The sequence below is a fragment of the Hyperolius riggenbachi genome, chromosome 12 (genome assembly GCF_040937935.1).
Source record: "Hyperolius riggenbachi isolate aHypRig1 chromosome 12, aHypRig1.pri, whole genome shotgun sequence".
Classification (NCBI taxonomy): Eukaryota; Metazoa; Chordata; class Amphibia; order Anura; family Hyperoliidae; genus Hyperolius; species Hyperolius riggenbachi.
Window position 1 is genome coordinate 19736383 of NC_090657.1, and position 15481 is coordinate 19751863.

General features: G+C 44.7%; 7 non-coding genes across 7 annotated transcripts; all 7 read left to right on the forward strand.

Moving 5' to 3' along the window:
• The first annotated feature begins 1605 nt into the window (after positions 1–1605).
• On the forward strand, positions 1606–1825 carry LOC137542671 (small nucleolar RNA U3). The gene has a single exon (XR_011025529.1). It is a non-coding gene; the product is annotated as a small nucleolar RNA U3 (small nucleolar RNA).
• Positions 1826–3620: 1795 nt separating this feature from the next.
• LOC137542674 (small nucleolar RNA U3) lies at positions 3621–3840 on the forward strand. Its single transcript, XR_011025532.1, has one exon. It is a non-coding gene; the product is annotated as a small nucleolar RNA U3 (small nucleolar RNA).
• A 1789-nt stretch (positions 3841–5629) lies between these two features.
• On the forward strand, positions 5630–5849 carry LOC137542675 (small nucleolar RNA U3). The gene has a single exon (XR_011025533.1). It is a non-coding gene; the product is annotated as a small nucleolar RNA U3 (small nucleolar RNA).
• A 1789-nt stretch (positions 5850–7638) lies between these two features.
• On the forward strand, positions 7639–7858 carry LOC137542657 (small nucleolar RNA U3). Its single transcript, XR_011025517.1, has one exon. It is a non-coding gene; the product is annotated as a small nucleolar RNA U3 (small nucleolar RNA).
• A 1792-nt stretch (positions 7859–9650) lies between these two features.
• Positions 9651–9870, forward strand: LOC137542658 (small nucleolar RNA U3). Its single transcript, XR_011025518.1, has one exon. It is a non-coding gene; the product is annotated as a small nucleolar RNA U3 (small nucleolar RNA).
• A 1787-nt stretch (positions 9871–11657) lies between these two features.
• On the forward strand, positions 11658–11877 carry LOC137542659 (small nucleolar RNA U3). Its single transcript, XR_011025519.1, has one exon. It is a non-coding gene; the product is annotated as a small nucleolar RNA U3 (small nucleolar RNA).
• A 1787-nt stretch (positions 11878–13664) lies between these two features.
• LOC137542652 (small nucleolar RNA U3) lies at positions 13665–13884 on the forward strand. Its single transcript, XR_011025514.1, has one exon. It is a non-coding gene; the product is annotated as a small nucleolar RNA U3 (small nucleolar RNA).
• Positions 13885–15481: the final 1597 nt, after the last annotated feature.

Consider the following 15481-nt stretch of genomic DNA (forward strand, 5'->3'; position numbering starts at 1 on the left):
CCGATGCGCACGCATGTCCACTTGGATGACTGAGCTCCACTCCGCCAGCAGCGATCGCTGCTAGGAGACTGTTAGACGGCGAAACCGTCATCTTTTTACTGTGTACAGCGCTTTGATCCATGGCAGCGCTGTACTGGGGACAGCCCCCTGGGGGAGACAGTAGCGATCTGCTGTCATAGGCTGGCAGGGGGAGCGAGGGATAGGAAAATCATTTAAAAAATAGATCTATTATAAAAAAAAGCAATAAATATTTGTAAAAAATAAACGATCCTGGGAGCTTTCAGAGCCCACCAACAGAAAGCTCTGTTATTGGGCAGAAAAAGGGGGGGGGGGGGAGGAATCACTTGTGTTCTGAGTTATACAACCCTGCAGTGAGGCCTTAAAGCTGCAGTAGCCTTAATTGCAAAAAATAGTCTGGTCACTAAGGGGGTGAAGCCTACAGTCCTCAAGTGGTGAAAGCAGGGGTAGGGTACCTATGGCTCTTTTGATGGCTACATCTGGCTCACAGTTAGGGGTTGATTCACTAAGCTACACTGCTCAAGCAGCGCAGCTTAGCGTGACAGCGCAAGTAACATTTTTATGTCCTTAGTACAATGTATGGCGACAATGTTATTCGTAGGCCATCATTCATAAAGCATTCCTGCATGCGGTAACGCTGAAAACAGCTGACTTTACCGAGCACTTAGCAAAATGTCCATTCATAAAAGCTGTTACCGCATGAAAAGCTGACATTCCCGAGCAGAGCGATAAATTACCGCCTTGTGCGGTGATTATCTCAACACATGTCACTAAATATCAATTCATAAAGATTAGAGCAGGCGGTATTGGGATAGAGAATAACGCTTACTTTGAAGAGGCGATAAGCATGCAGATAATCAGAGCAGATTCAGAGCAAACAGAGGCTATTTTAAAACAATGCAAATCTATAGGGAAGCTGGGGCTGCCTCTTTTATTGTAAGGCTGTCTCTGCACGGAGAAAATGTATCAACTCAGGCAGCTTCTCATGTTACGCTAGCCTACCGCCAGCCTAGTTCGGGAGATCACCGCACTGCTACTGCAGCTGTAAACATTTTTATGAATGAGCACACAGAAGTCTAAAATACCGAATGTGGTATTTTCCCGCACAGATTTTTGATAGCCAATTGTAGTATTTTATTTGTATTTTTTTTATGAATCTCCTAGAAGAGCAGTACTGTAGAACTGCTCTACAGTAACTACTCTGATCTTTGATAGCTGTTCTGTGGTAATGTTGCACTACAGTCACACTGGGATAGGTCAGCTGGCTGTGAGAAATGTTACAACACAAGTTTCCTGTGGGAGGTCATATTTGCACGACTGTGTCCTTTCTAATTGGCTGCAGGGCGGCACACATGTAAATAAGAAAGGCTGGAGCATTATGGGTAAGAGTATGCTATGTCCTTCCAGGCAGGAAGTTTTTTAAATAATCTAGAAAGTGTGTTGCTGCATCCTATGAGGTTTGTGTGCTGCTTTCAGTATCTTGTAAGAAACATATTCTGTCTGTCTTTGGCTCATGTGAGGTTTTGTCAGCACAATGTGGATAGGAACCCCGTAGGCTGTGGTCTCTAGTCATTGCAGAGTGAAGTTAAGACTATACTTTCAGGGATCATTTCTATAGATTTTGTCTGTGGAGATGTGCTCTAAAGTGTACAAACTTGCCAATCACGATGAGGAGCTTCAGTGTTTCCCTCTGAGCAGGAAGGGGGCTGGCAGTGCTGCTTGTAATATTGGTAGCTGCTGTCAGCTATTGAGGACTGTTCCACTCTTACTTGTAAGAGCTGGAGGAGGGAAACACAAGCTGAGTGATTGTTATAACTGCTGTGAAAGTAAGATACTGTGTAAGGAACAATGAAACTAATAAGCATACAGATGTATTCTATAACCACTACAACCTCATCACACACCGACAAGCGTGATTGCAGCGGCAGCCCCAGGACTGCCTAATGCCAATTGGTGTAAAGGGGTGCGGTTTTGCAGGAGACTGTAGGTGCCGATGCGCACGCATGTCCACTTGGATGACTGAGCTCCACTCCGCCAGCAGCGATCGCTGCTAGGAGACTGTTAGACGGCGAAACCGTCATCTTTTTACTGTGTACAGCGCTTTGATCCATGGCAGCGCTGTACTGGGGACAGCCCCCTGGGGGAGACAGTAGCGATCTGCTGTCATAGGCTGGCAGGGGGAGCGAGGGATAGGAAAATCATTTAAAAAATAGATCTATTATAAAAAAAAAGCAATAAATATTTGTAAAAAATAAACGATCCTGGGAGCTATCAGAGCCCACCAACAGAAAGCTCTGTTATTGGGCAGAAAAAGGGGGGGGGGGGGGGGGGGAGGAATCACTTGTGTTCTGAGTTATACAACCCTGCAGTGAGGCCTTAAAGCTGCAGTAGCCTTAATTGCAAAAAATAGTCTGGTCACTAAGGGGGTGAAGCCTACAGTCCTCAAGTGGTGAAAGCAGGGGTAGGGTACCTATGGCTCTTTTGATGGCTACATCTGGCTCACAGTTAGGGGTTGATTCACTAAGCTACACTGCTCAAGCAGCGCAGCTTAGCGTGACAGCGCAAGTAACATTTTTATGTCCTTAGTACAATGTATGGCGACAATGTTATTCGTAGGCCATCATTCATAAAGCATTCCTGCATGCGGTAACGCTGAAAACAGCTGACTTTACCGAGCACTTAGCAAAATGTCCATTCATAAAAGCTGTTACCGCATGAAAAGCTGACATTCCCGAGCAGAGCGATAAATTACCGCCTTGTGCGGTGATTATCTCAACACATGTCACTAAATATCAATTCATAAAGATTAGAGCAGGCGGTATTGGGATAGAGAATAACGCTTACTTTGAAGAGGCGATAAGCATGCAGATAATCAGAGCAGATTCAGAGCAAACAGAGGCTATTTTAAAACAATGCAAATCTATAGGGAAGCTGGGGCTGCCTCTTTTATTGTAAGGCTGTCTCTGCACGGAGAAAATGTATCAACTCAGGCAGCTTCTCATGTTACGCTAGCCTGCCGCCAGCCTAGTTCGGGAGATCACCGCACTGCTACTGCAGCTGTAAACATTTTTATGAATGAGCACACAGAAGTCTAAAATACCGAATGTGGTATTTTCCCGCACAGATTTTTGATAGCCAATTGTAGTATTTTATTTGTATTTTTTTTATGAATCTCCTAGAAGAGCAGTACTGTAGAACTGCTCTACAGTAACTACTCTGATCTTTGATAGCTGTTCTGTGGTAATGTTGCACTACAGTCACACTGGGATAGGTCAGCTGGCTGTGAGAAATGTTACAACACAAGTTTTCTGTGGGAGGTCATATTTGCACGACTGTGTCCTTTCTAATTGGCTGCAGGGCGGCACACATGTAAATAAGAAAGGCTGGCACATTATGGGTAAGAGTATGCTATGTCCTTCCAGGCAGGAAGTTTTTTAAATAATCTAGAAAGTGTGTTGCTGCATCCTATGAGGTTTGTGTGCTGCTTTCAGTATCTTGTAAGAAACATATTCTGTCTGTTTTTGGCTCATGTGAGGTTTTGTCAGCACAATGTGGATAGGACCCCCGTAGGCTGTGGTCTCTAGTCATTGCAGAGTGAAGTTAAGACTATACTTTCAGGGATCATTTCTATAGATTTTGTCTGTGGAGATGTGCTCTAAAGTGTACAAACTTGCCAATCACGATGAGGAGCTTCAGTGTTTCCCTCTGAGCAGGAAGGGGGCTGGCAGTGCTGCTTGTAGTATTGGTAGCTGCTGTCAGCTATTGAGGAATGTTCCACTCTTACTTGTAAGAGCTGGAGGAGGGAAACACAAGCTGAGTGATTGTTATAACTGCTGTGAAAGTAAGATACTGTGTAAGGAACAATGAAACTAATAAACATACAGATGTATTCTATAACCACTACAACCTCATCACACACCGACAAGCGTGATTGCAGCGGCAGCCCCAGGACTGCCTAATGCCAATTGTTGTAAAGGGGTGCGGTTTTGCAGGAGACTGTAGGTGCCGATGCGCACGCATGTCCACTTGGATGACTGAGCTCCACTCCGCCAGCAGCGATCGCTGCTAGGAGACTGTTAGACGGCGAAACCGTCATCTTTTTACTGTGTACAGCGCTTTGATCCATGGCAGCGCTGTACTGGGGACAGCCCCCTGGGGGAGACAGTAGCGATCTGCTGTCATAGGCTGGCAGGGGGAGCGAGGGATAGGAAAATCATTTAAAAAATAGATCTATTATAAAAAAAAGCAATAAATATTTGTAAAAAATAAACGATCCTGGGAGCTTTCAGAGCCCACCAACAGAAAGCTCTGTTATTGGGCAGAAAAAGGGGGGGGGGGGGGAGGAATCACTTGTGTTCTGAGTTATACAACCCTGCAGTGAGGCCTTAAAGCTGCAGTAGCCTTAATTGCAAAAAATAGTCTGGTCACTAAGGGGGTGAAGCCTACAGTCCTCAAGTGGTGAAAGCAGGGGTAGGGTACCTATGGCTCTTTTGATGGCTACATCTGGCTCACAGTTAGGGGTTGATTCACTAAGCTACACTGCTCAAGCAGCGCAGCTTAGCGTGACAGCGCAAGTAACATTTTTATGTCCTTAGTACAATGTATGGCGACAATGTTATTCGTAGGCCATCATTCATAAAGCATTCCTGCATGCGGTAACGCTGAAAACAGCTGACTTTACCGAGCACTTAGCAAAATGTCCATTCATAAAAGCTGTTACCGCATGAAAAGCTGACATTCCCGAGCAGAGCGATAAATTACCGCCTTGTGCGGTGATTATCTCAACACATGTCACTAAATATCAATTCATAAAGATTAGAGCAGGCGGTATTGGGATAGAGAATAACGCTTACTTTGAAGAGGCGATAAGCATGCAGATAATCAGAGCAGATTCAGAGCAAACAGAGGCTATTTTAAAACAATGCAAATCTATAGGGAAGCTGGGGCTGCCTCTTTTATTGTAAGGCTGTCTCTGCACGGAGAAAATGTATCAACTCAGGCAGCTTCTCATGTTACGCTAGCCTGCCGCCAGCCTAGTTCGGGAGATCACCGCACTGCTACTGCAGCTGTAAACATTTTTATGAATGAGCACACAGAAGTCTAAAATACCGAATGTGGTATTTTCCCGCACAGATTTTTGATAGCCAATTGTAGTATTTTATTTGTATTTTTTTTATGAATCTCCTAGAAGAGCAGTACTGTAGAACTGCTCTACAGTAACTACTCTGATCTTTGATAGCTGTTCTGTGGTAATGTTGCACTACAGTCACACTGGGATAGGTCAGCTGGCTGTGAGAAATGTTACAACACAAGTTTTCTGTGGGAGGTCATATTTGCACGACTGTGTCCTTTCTAATTGGCTGCAGGGCGGCACACATGTAAATAAGAAAGGCTGGCACATTATGGGTAAGAGTATGCTATGTCCTTCCAGGCAGGAAGTTTTTTAAATAATCTAGAAAGTGTGTTGCTGCATCCTATGAGGTTTGTGTGCTGCTTTCAGTATCTTGTAAGAAACATATTCTGTCTGTTTTTGGCTCATGTGAGGTTTTGTCAGCACAATGTGGATAGGACCCCCGTAGGCTGTGGTCTCTAGTCATTGCAGAGTGAAGTTAAGACTATACTTTCAGGGATCATTTCTATAGATTTTGTCTGTGGAGATGTGCTCTAAAGTGTACAAACTTGCCAATCACGATGAGGAGCTTCAGTGTTTCCCTCTGAGCAGGAAGGGGGCTGGCAGTGCTGCTTGTAGTATTGGTAGCTGCTGTCAGCTATTGAGGAATGTTCCACTCTTACTTGTAAGAGCTGGAGGAGGGAAACACAAGCTGAGTGATTGTTATAACTGCTGTGAAAGTAAGATACTGTGTAAGGAACAATGAAACTAATAAACATACAGATGTATTCTATAACCACTACAACCTCATCACACACCGACAAGCGTGATTGCAGCGGCAGCCCCAGGACTGCCTAATGCCAATTGTTGTAAAGGGGTGCGGTTTTGCAGGAGACTGTAGGTGCCGATGCGCACGCATGTCCACTTGGATGACTGAGCTCCACTCCGCCAGCAGCGATCGCTGCTAGGAGACTGTTAGACGGCGAAACCGTCATCTTTTTACTGTGTACAGCGCTTTGATCCATGGCAGCGCTGTACTGGGGACAGCCCCCTGGGGGAGACAGTAGCGATCTGCTGTCATAGGCTGGCAGGGGGAGCGAGGGATAGGAAAATCATTTAAAAAATAGATCTATTATAAAAAAAAGCAATAAATATTTGTAAAAAATAAACGATCCTGGGAGCTTTCAGAGCCCACCAACAGAAAGCTCTGTTATTGGGCAGAAAAAGGGGGGGGGGGGGGAGGAATCACTTGTGTTCTGAGTTATACAACCCTGCAGTGAGGCCTTAAAGCTGCAGTAGCCTTAATTGCAAAAAATAGTCTGGTCACTAAGGGGGTGAAGCCTACAGTCCTCAAGTGGTGAAAGCAGGGGTAGGGTACCTATGGCTCTTTTGATGGCTACATCTGGCTCACAGTTAGGGGTTGATTCACTAAGCTACACTGCTCAAGCAGCGCAGCTTAGCGTGACAGCGCAAGTAACATTTTTATGTCCTTAGTACAATGTATGGCGACAATGTTATTCGTAGGCCATCATTCATAAAGCATTCCTGCATGCGGTAACGCTGAAAACAGCTGACTTTACCGAGCACTTAGCAAAATGTCCATTCATAAAAGCTGTTACCGCATGAAAAGCTGACATTCCCGAGCAGAGCGATAAATTACCGCCTTGTGCGGTGATTATCTCAACACATGTCACTAAATATCAATTCATAAAGATTAGAGCAGGCGGTATTGGGATAGAGAATAACGCTTACTTTGAAGAGGCGATAAGCATGCAGATAATCAGAGCAGATTCAGAGCAAACAGAGGCTATTTTAAAACAATGCAAATCTATAGGGAAGCTGGGGCTGCCTCTTTTATTGTAAGGCTGTCTCTGCACGGAGAAAATGTATCAACTCAGGCAGCTTCTCATGTTACGCTAGCCTACCGCCAGCCTAGTTCGGGAGATCACCGCACTGCTACTGCAGCTGTAAACATTTTTATGAATGAGCACACAGAAGTCTAAAATACCGAATGTGGTATTTTCCCGCACAGATTTTTGATAGCCAATTGTAGTATTTTATTTGTATTTTTTTTATGAATCTCCTAGAAGAGCAGTACTGTAGAACTGCTCTACAGTAACTACTCTGATCTTTGATAGCTGTTCTGTGGTAATGTTGCACTACAGTCACACTGGGATAGGTCAGCTGGCTGTGAGAAATGTTACAACACAAGTTTTCTGTGGGAGGTCATATTTGCACGACTGTGTCCTTTCTAATTGGCTGCAGGGCGGCACACATGTAAATAAGAAAGGCTGGCACATTATGGGTAAGAGTATGCTATGTCCTTCCAGGCAGGAAGTTTTTTAAATAATCTAGAAAGTGTGTTGCTGCATCCTATGAGGTTTGTGTGCTGCTTTCAGTATCTTGTAAGAAACATATTCTGTCTGTTTTTGGCTCATGTGAGGTTTTGTCAGCACAATGTGCATAGGAACCCCGTAGGCTGTGGTCTCTAGTCATTGCAGAGTGAAGTTAAGACTATACTTTCAGGGATCATTTCTATAGATTTTGTCTGTGGAGATGTGCTCTAAAGTGTACAAACTTGCCAATCACGATGAGGAGCTTCAGTGTTTCCCTCTGAGCAGGAAGGGGGCTGGCAGTGCTGCTTGTAGTATTGGTAGCTGCTGTCAGCTATTGAGGACTGTTCCACTCTTACTTGTAAGAGCTGGAGGAGGGAAACACAAGCTGAGTGATTGTTATAACTGCTGTGAAAGTAAGATACTGTGTAAGGAACAATGAAACTAATAAGCATACAGATGTATTCTATAACCACTACAACCTCATCACACACCGACAAGCGTGATTGCAGCGGCAGCCCCAGGACTGCCTAATGCCAATTGGTGTAAAGGGGTGCGGTTTTGCAGGAGACTGTAGGTGCCGATGCGCACGCATGTCCACTTGGATGACTGAGCTCCACTCCGCCAGCAGCGATCGCTGCTAGGAGACTGTTAGACGGCGAAACCGTCATCTTTTTACTGTGTACAGCGCTTTGATCCATGGCAGCGCTGTACTGGGGACAGCCCCCTGGGGGAGACAGTAGCGATCTGCTGTCATAGGCTGGCAGGGGGAGCGAGGGATAGGAAAATCATTTAAAAAATAGATCTATTATAAAAAAAAAAGCAATAAATATTTGTAAAAAATAAACGATCCTGGGAGCTTTCAGAGCCCACCAACAGAAAGCTCTGTTATTGGGCAGAAAAAGGGGGGGGGGGGGGGAGGAATCACTTGTGTTCTGAGTTATACAACCCTGCAGTGAGGCCTTAAAGCTGCAGTAGCCTTAATTGCAAAAAATAGTCTGGTCACTAAGGGGGTGAAGCCTACAGTCCTCAAGTGGTGAAAGCAGGGGTAGGGTACCTATGGCTCTTTTGATGGCTACATCTGGCTCACAGTTAGGGGTTGATTCACTAAGCTACACTGCTCAAGCAGCGCAGCTTAGCGTGACAGCGCAAGTAACATTTTTATGTCCTTAGTACAATGTATGGCGACAATGTTATTCGTAGGCCATCATTCATAAAGCATTCCTGCATGCGGTAACGCTGAAAACAGCTGACTTTACCGAGCACTTAGCAAAATGTCCATTCATAAAAGCTGTTACCGCATGAAAAGCTGACATTCCCGAGCAGAGCGATAAATTACCGCCTTGTGCGGTGATTATCTCAACACATGTCACTAAATATCAATTCATAAAGATTAGAGCAGGCGGTATTGGGATAGAGAATAACGCTTACTTTGAAGAGGCGATAAGCATGCAGATAATCAGAGCAGATTCAGAGCAAACAGAGGCTATTTTAAAACAATGCAAATCTATAGGGAAGCTGGGGCTGCCTCTTTTATTGTAAGGCTGTCTCTGCACGGAGAAAATGTATCAACTCAGGCAGCTTCTCATGTTACGCTAGCCTACCGCCAGCCTAGTTCGGGAGATCACCGCACTGCTACTGCAGCTGTAAACATTTTTATGAATGAGCACACAGAAGTCTAAAATACCGAATGTGGTATTTTCCCGCACAGATTTTTGATAGCCAATTGTAGTATTTTATTTGTATTTTTTTTATGAATCTCCTAGAAGAGCAGTACTGTAGAACTGCTCTACAGTAACTACTCTGATCTTTGATAGCTGTTCTGTGGTAATGTTGCACTACAGTCACACTGGGATAGGTCAGCTGGCTGTGAGAAATGTTACAACACAAGTTTTCTGTGGGAGGTCATATTTGCACGACTGTGTCCTTTCTAATTGGCTGCAGGGCGGCACACATGTAAATAAGAAAGGCTGGCACATTATGGGTAAGAGTATGCTATGTCCTTCCAGGCAGGAAGTTTTTTAAATAATCTAGAAAGTGTGTTGCTGCATCCTATGAGGTTTGTGTGCTGCTTTCAGTATCTTGTAAGAAACATATTCTGTCTGTTTTTGGCTCATGTGAGGTTTTGTCAGCACAATGTGGATAGGAACCCCGTAGGCTGTGGTCTCTAGTCATTGCAGAGTGAAGTTAAGACTATACTTTCAGGGATCATTTCTATAGATTTTGTCTGTGGAGATGTGCTCTAAAGTGTACAAACTTGCCAATCACGATGAGGAGCTTCAGTGTTTCCCTCTGAGCAGGAAGGGGGCTGGCAGTGCTGCTTGTAGTATTGGTAGCTGCTGTCAGCTATTGAGGACTGTTCCACTCTTACTTGTAAGAGCTGGAGGAGGGAAACACAAGCTGAGTGATTGTTATAACTGCTGTGAAAGTAAGATACTGTGTAAGGAACAATGAAACTAATAAGCATACAGATGTATTCTATAACCACTACAACCTCATCACACACCGACAAGCGTGATTGCAGCGGCAGCCCCAGGACTGCCTAATGCCAATTGGTGTAAAGGGGTGCGGTTTTGCAGGAGACTGTAGGTGCCGATGCGCACGCATGTCCACTTGGATGACTGAGCTCCACTCCGCCAGCAGCGATCGCTGCTAGGAGACTGTTAGACGGCGAAACCGTCATCTTTTTACTGTGTACAGCGCTTTGATCCATGGCAGCGCTGTACTGGGGACAGCCCCCTGGGGGAGACAGTAGCGATCTGCTGTCATAGGCTGGCAGGGGGAGCGAGGGATAGGAAAATCATTTAAAAAATAGATCTATTATAAAAAAAAAGCAATAAATATTTGTAAAAAATAAACGATCCTGGGAGCTTTCAGAGCCCACCAACAGAAAGCTCTGTTATTGGGCAGAAAAAGGGGGGGGGGGAGGAATCACTTGTGTTCTGAGTTATACAACCCTGCAGTGAGGCCTTAAAGCTGCAGTAGCCTTAATTGCAAAAAATAGTCTGGTCACTAAGGGGGTGAAGCCTACAGTCCTCAAGTGGTGAAAGCAGGGGTAGGGTACCTATGGCTCTTTTGATGGCTACATCTGGCTCACAGTTAGGGGTTGATTCACTAAGCTACACTGCTCAAGCAGCGCAGCTTAGCGTGACAGCGCAAGTAACATTTTTATGTCCTTAGTACAATGTATGGCGACAATGTTATTCGTAGGCCATCATTCATAAAGCATTCCTGCATGCGGTAACGCTGAAAACAGCTGACTTTACCGAGCACTTAGCAAAATGTCCATTCATAAAAGCTGTTACCGCGTGAAAAGCTGACATTCCCGAGCAGAGCGATAAATTACCGCCTTGTGCGGTGATTATCTCAACACATGTCACTAAATATCAATTCATAAAGATTAGAGCAGGCGGTATTGGGATAGAGAATAACGCTTACTTTGAAGAGGCGATAAGCATGCAGATAATCAGAGCAGATTCAGAGCAAACAGAGGCTATTTTAAAACAATGCAAATCTATAGGGAAGCTGGGGCTGCCTCTTTTATTGTAAGGCTGTCTCTGCACGGAGAAAATGTATCAACTCAGGCAGCTTCTCATGTTACGCTAGCCTACCGCCAGCCTAGTTCGGGAGATCACCGCACTGCTACTGCAGCTGTAAACATTTTTATGAATGAGCACACAGAAGTCTAAAATACCGAATGTGGTATTTTCCCGCACAGATTTTTGATAGCCAATTGTAGTATTTTATTTGTATTTTTTTTATGAATCTCCTAGAAGAGCAGTACTGTAGAACTGCTCTACAGTAACTACTCTGATCTTTGATAGCTGTTCTGTGGTAATGTTGCACTACAGTCACACTGGGATAGGTCAGCTGGCTGTGAGAAATGTTACAACACAAGTTTTCTGTGGGAGGTCATATTTGCACGACTGTGTCCTTTCTAATTGGCTGCAGGGCGGCACACATGTAAATAAGAAAGGCTGGCACATTATGGGTAAGAGTATGCTATGTCCTTCCAGGCAGGAAGTTTTTTAAATAATCTAGAAAGTGTGTTGCTGCATCCTATGAGGTTTGTGTGCTGCTTTCAGTATCTTGTAAGAAACATATTCTGTCTGTCTTTGGCTCATGTGAGGTTTTGTCAGCACAATGTGCATAGGAACCCCGTAGGCTGTGGTCTCTAGTCATTGCAGAGTGAAGTTAAGACTATACTTTCAGGGATCATTTCTATAGATTTTGTCTGTGGAGATGTGCTCTAAAGTGTACAAACTTGCCAATCACGATGAGGAGCTTCAGTGTTTCCCTCTGAGCAGGAAGGGGGCTGGCAGTGCTGCTTGTAGTATTGGTAGCTGCTGTCAGCTATTGAGGACTGTTCCACTCTTACTTGTAAGAGCTGGAGGAGGGAAACACAAGCTGAGTGATTGTTATAACTGCTGTGAAAGTAAGATACTGTGTAAGGAACAATGAAACTAATAAGCATACAGATGTATTCTATAACCACTACAACCTCATCACACACCGACAAGCGTGATTGCAGCGGCAGCCCCAGGACTGCCTAATGCCAATTGGTGTAAAGGGGTGCGGTTTTGCAGGAGACTGTAGGTGCCGATGCGCACGCATGTCCACTTGGATGACTGAGCTCCACTCCGCCAGCAGCGATCGCTGCTAGGAGACTGTTAGACGGCGAAACCGTCATCTTTTTACTGTGTACAGCGCTTTGATCCATGGCAGCGCTGTACTGGGGACAGCCCCCTGGGGGAGACAGTAGCGATCTGCTGTCATAGGCTGGCAGGGGGAGCGAGGGATAGGAAAATCATTTAAAAAATAGATCTATTATAAAAAAAAAGCAATAAATATTTGTAAAAAATAAACGATCCTGGGAGCTTTCAGAGCCCACCAACAGAAAGCTCTGTTATTGGGCAGAAAAAGGGGGGGGGGGAGGAATCACTTGTGTTCTGAGTTATACAACCCTGCAGTGAGGCCTTAAAGCTGCAGTAGCCTTAATTGCAAAAAATAGTCTGGTCACTAAGGGGGTGAAGCCTACAGTCCTCAAGTGGTGAAAGCAGGGGTAGGGTACCTATGGCTCTTTTGATGGCTACATCTGGCTCACAGTTAGGGGTTGATTCACTAAGCTACACTGCTCAAGCAGCGCAGCTTAGCGTGACAGCGCAAGTAACATTTTTATGTCCTTAGTACAATGTATGGCGACAATGTTATTCGTAGGCCATCATTCATAAAGCATTCCTGCATGCGGTAACGCTGAAAACAGCTGACTTTACCGAGCACTTAGCAAAATGTCCATTCATAAAAGCTGTTACCGCGTGAAAAGCTGACATTCCCGAGCAGAGCGATAAATTACCGCCTTGTGCGGTGATTATCTCAACACATGTCACTAAATATCAATTCATAAAGATTAGAGCAGGCGGTATTGGGATAGAGAATAACGCTTACTTTGAAGAGGCGATAAGCATGCAGATAATCAGAGCAGATTCAGAGCAAACAGAGGCTATTTTAAAACAATGCAAATCTATAGGGAAGCTGGGGCTGCCTCTTTTATTGTAAGGCTGTCTCTGCACGGAGAAAATGTATCAACTCAGGCAGCTTCTCATGTTACGCTAGCCTACCGCCAGCCTAGTTCGGGAGATCACCGCACTGCTACTGCAGCTGTAAACATTTTTATGAATGAGCACACAGAAGTCTAAAATACCGAATGTGGTATTTTCCCGCACAGATTTTTGATAGCCAATTGTAGTATTTTATTTGTATTTTTTTTATGAATCTCCTAGAAGAGCAGTACTGTAGAACTGTTCTACAGTAACTACTCTGATCTTTGATAGCTGTTCTGTGGTAATGTTGCACTACAGTCACACTGGGATAGGTCAGCTGGCTGTGAGAAATGTTACAACACAAGTTTCCTGTGGGAGGTCATATTTGCACGACTGTGTCCTTTCTAATTGGCTGCAGGGCGGCACACATGTAAATAAGAAAGGCTGGAGCATTATGGGTAAGAGTATGCTATGTCCTTCCAGGCAGGAAGTTTTTTAAATAATCTAGAAAGTGTGTTGCTGCATCCTATGAGGTTTGTGTGCTGCTTTCAGTATCTTGTAAGAAACATATTCTGTCTGTCTTTGGCTCATGTGAGGTTTTGTCAGCACAATGTGGATAGGAACCCCGTAGGCTGTGGTCTCTAGTCATTGCAGAGTGAAGTTAAGACTATACTTTCAGGGATCATTTCTATAGATTTTGTCTGTGGAGATGTGCTCTAAAGTGTACAAACTTGCCAATCACGATGAGGAGCTTCAGTGTTTCCCTCTGAGCAGGAAGGGGGCTGGCAGTGCTGCTTGTAGTATTGGTAGCTGCTGTCAGCTATTGAGGACTGTTCCACTCTTATTTGTAAGAGCTGGAGGAGGGAAACACAAGCTGAGTGATTGTTATAACTGCTGTGAAAGTAAGATACTGTGTAAGGAACAATGAAACTAATAAGCATACAGATGTATTCTATAACCACTACAACCTCATCACACACCGACAAGCGTGATTGCAGCGGCAGCCCCAGGACTGCCTAATGCCAATTGGTGTAAAGGGGTGCGGTTTTGCAGGAGACTGTAGGTGCCGATGCGCACGCATGTCCACTTGGATGACTGAGCTCCACTCCGCCAGCAGCGATCGCTGCTAGGAGACTGTTAGACGGCGAAACCGTCATCTTTTTACTGTGTACAGCGCTTTGATCCATGGCAGCGCTGTACTGGGGACAGCCCCCTGGGGGAGACAGTAGCGATCTGCTGTCATAGGCTGGCAGGGGGAGCGAGGGATAGGAAAATCATTTAAAAAATAGATCTATTATAAAAAAAAAGCAATAAATATTTGTAAAAAATAAACGATCCTGGGAGCTATCAGAGCCCACCAACAGAAAGCTCTGTTATTGGGCAGAAAAAGGGGGGGGGGGGGGGGAGGAATCACTTGTGTTCTGAGTTATACAACCCTGCAGTGAGGCCTTAAAGCTGCAGTAGCCTTAATTGCAAAAAATAGTCTGGTCACTAAGGGGGTGAAGCCTACAGTCCTCAAGTGGTGAAAGCAGGGGTAGGGTACCTATGGCTCTTTTGATGGCTACATCTGGCTCACAGTTAGGGGTTGATTCACTAAGCTACACTGCTCAAGCAGCGCAGCTTAGCGTGACAGCGCAAGTAACATTTTTATGTCCTTAGTACAATGTATGGCGACAATGTTATTCGTAGGCCATCATTCATAAAGCATTCCTGCATGCGGTAACGCTGAAAACAGCTGACTTTACCGAGCACTTAGCAAAATGTCCATTCATAAAAGCTGTTACCGCATGAAAAGCTGACATTCCCGAGCAGAGCGATAAATTACCGCCTTGTGCGGTGATTATCTCAACACATGTCACTAAATATCAATTCATAAAGATTAGAGCAGGCGGTATTGGGATAGAGAATAACGCTTACTTTGAAGAGGCGATAAGCATGCAGATAATCAGAGCAGATTCAGAGCAAACAGAGGCTATTTTAAAACAATGCAAATCTATAGGGAAGCTGGGGCTGCCTCTTTTATTGTAAGGCTGTCTCTGCACGGAGAAAATGTATCAACTCAGGCAGCTTCTCATGTTACGCTAGCCTACCGCCAGCCTAGTTCGGGAGATCACCGCACTGCTACTGCAGCTGTAAACATTTTTATGAATGAGCACACAGAAGTCTAAAATACCGAATGTGGTATTTTCCCGCACAGATTTTTGATAGCCAATTGTAGTATTTTATTTGTATTTTTTTTATGAATCTCCTAGAAGAGCAGTACTGTAGAACTGCTCTACAGTAACTACTCTGATCTTTGATAGCTGTTCTGTGGTAATGTTGCACTACAGTCACACTGGGATAGGTCAGCTGGCTGTGAGAAATGTTACAACACAAGTTTCCTGTGGGAGGTCATATTTGCACGACTGTGTCCTTTCTAATTGGCTGCAGGGCGGCACACATGTAAATAAGAAAGGCTGGAGCATTATGGGTAAGAGTAT